Source organism: Penaeus vannamei, chromosome 16 (genome assembly GCF_042767895.1).
Source record: "Penaeus vannamei isolate JL-2024 chromosome 16, ASM4276789v1, whole genome shotgun sequence".
Classification (NCBI taxonomy): Eukaryota; Metazoa; Arthropoda; class Malacostraca; order Decapoda; family Penaeidae; genus Penaeus; species Penaeus vannamei.
The window spans coordinates 43,368,806-43,371,305 of record NC_091564.1 but is presented as its reverse complement, the minus strand read 5'-3'; the positions used below and the strand labels follow the sequence as shown (position 1 = coordinate 43,371,305).

General features: G+C 35.8%; 1 protein-coding gene across 2 annotated transcripts in view; it reads left to right on the top strand.

The window, feature by feature from the left end:
* LOC113816172 (probable cytochrome P450 49a1) overlaps positions 1-2,500 on the top strand; it is an 18,009-nt gene that overhangs the window by 4,906 nt on the left and 10,603 nt on the right. The gene's annotated exons all lie outside the window — the stretch shown is intronic.

Sequence of the window (2,500 nt, the reverse complement as noted above, 5' to 3'; positions counted from 1 at the left end):
ACGCGCACACACACACATACGCACACACACACACACAAACATACACACACACATATATAATATATATACATATATATATACATATATATACATACACACACACACACACACACACACACACACACACACACACACACACACACACATATATATATATATATATATATATATATATATATATATATATATCAAGAAAAGAAACACCAGGGCTGGGACCATCATGTTTATTGGGCGACGTTTCGGATTATCAACTTAAATCCATTCTCAAGCCAATCTAATGGGAGAAAATACACTATAAGGAATCTATAGAATAACATAAAATTCCTAAGTGGGTGTTACAAAATTAGATAACATAAAATAAACTAATAAAACAAGTAAAAATGATGAAACTAAAGCAATACTAAAACTGTTAAAAACTAAAAAAAGGTTTGACATAGGTGACTAGTACAAAAAGAACGTAAGAATACAGTTAAAACAAAAAAATGCATGGATAAAAACAAAACAGAACGAAACATAAGAAAATAAAATACACAACCAAAGGCCACTACTTACGGTCATTTGTTTATCTTAAAAGCATAAGAGTGGTGTGGAGGTTTCATTATTGCTTAGAGATGGTTTGTGTATGTATGTCAGTATGCTCTCCATGATAAGGAGCTGCTGGTGGTATGGTGTGCTTGCTAAGACTGAAAAATCTTTGCTATGTATGGGGTGATCTGTGTCATCTGCGTGATTCCTGATTGCTGAAAAGGGTGGTTTGGTCCTTTGGGTGCCAGTTCTGTCGGAAATACCTAGATGTTGTGAGATGCGTGTTTTCAAGTGTTTTGTGGTCTTCCCGATATATGATGCCTTACAGCTATCACACGTATATTTGTAGACAATGTTAGATTTTAATTCAGAGGGTACTGTATCTTTGAATTTGAAAAGGTTTTGAATGATGTTCTTTGTTCTGAAAATAACTCTTAGTTTGATCTGTGGGTAAAATTCACTGACTAGTTTGGATACTTTTTGTTTTAACTGGAGGCTGGGAGGACCTGTGTAGGTGACGGGAAAGTAAAGTACTTTCTTTGGAACCGTGATGTTGGAATGCTTGTTGCTCAAGATGTTGTTCAGAGTTTTACCGATGTATGTATCAGTGAAATGTTTGGGAAAGCCATTATTGTAAAGGAGGTTACGGATGAATGAAAGTTCCTGATTTATATATGTCCAGTTAGAGCATATGTAGTATGCTCGTGTGGTGAGCGTGTTGACTAGATTTCGTTTGTATGTGAGTGGGATGAACGAAGGGAACTTTGAATACACTCCAGTAAATGTGGGTTTTCTGTACAGTGGAGTGTCAAGGCCGTTTCCACAGTGATGAATGTACATGTCTATAAAGGGCAATTTTCCATCCTTTTCATACTCAACAGTGAACTCCATATTCGGGTGTTGCGAGTTCAGGTAGCTAAGAAATTCTTGAACATGTTCCTGTGCTTTGAATATGAGAAAAAGTATCATCAACAAATCTTCTGTAATACAAAGGTTTGAAAGGTATAGGGCAGTTTGAAAGCCAAATATGTTCATAATAACATAAGAATGCATTAGCAAGCGTAGGGCCAAGTGGTGATCCCATAGCTAGCGCCATCTCGCTGTATAAACAAACCGGTTATTAAAAATGAAAATGGCAATCTTGGACTGACAGTTCAAGCATCTTTCTTAAATTTTCTTTCGAGAAGCCTTGGACTGTTTCAACTGTCTGGTGGAAACAAGTTGTTCATGCAAATGTCTTTATTGTTTCTTTTCAGTGGTATATTCGTAAATAATGAAACAATATCAAAACTGACCATACAGCACTTGTCAAAACTAATAGTAGTAATTTCTTTTGGCAAAGGTGAATGGAATCCTTTACTGTAAAAAATATTTGTGGTTAGGAGGTGTTAGAAAATGGAACAAGGAATTTAGCTAGTTGGTAACTGCATGTTCCTATGGCAGATAATATGGGACGTAGAGAGAATTGGTCCTTATGTACCTTTGGGAGACCGTACATAATTCCAGGTGTTGGATCCCTTTGCATACAAATTCTCGGTAGGTATCTTGAGCGGTTACACTGTATTTTGTTAACAGTTTGGATAGCAGTCTGTTAATTTTACCTTCACATTGTAACATGACTGAGAAAATATCTCTCTGAACCAGATTGAATTTATTAGTTTCAGAGATAATATCCATCATCTTGTTTACGTAGTCCTGTTTGTTCAACAGAACAATGCCATTTCCCTTATCAGGCTTAGTAATTACTACGTCATTTGATTTAGACAAGTTCTTCAGTGCTATGAACTCGTTCTTAGGTAAATTGTTATCAGAGACAGAATTGTGGGAATAGAAAGAATTAAAAAGCCAGATATTTAATGTGGGTGTCAACATAATTGGAACCTTTGCAATGTGGATCATAGAACACTTCCTTCTTAGATCATGAAAGATGAAGTTTCTCAAAATTGTGAAATGTAGTAAGTTGAGGCGATCAGGG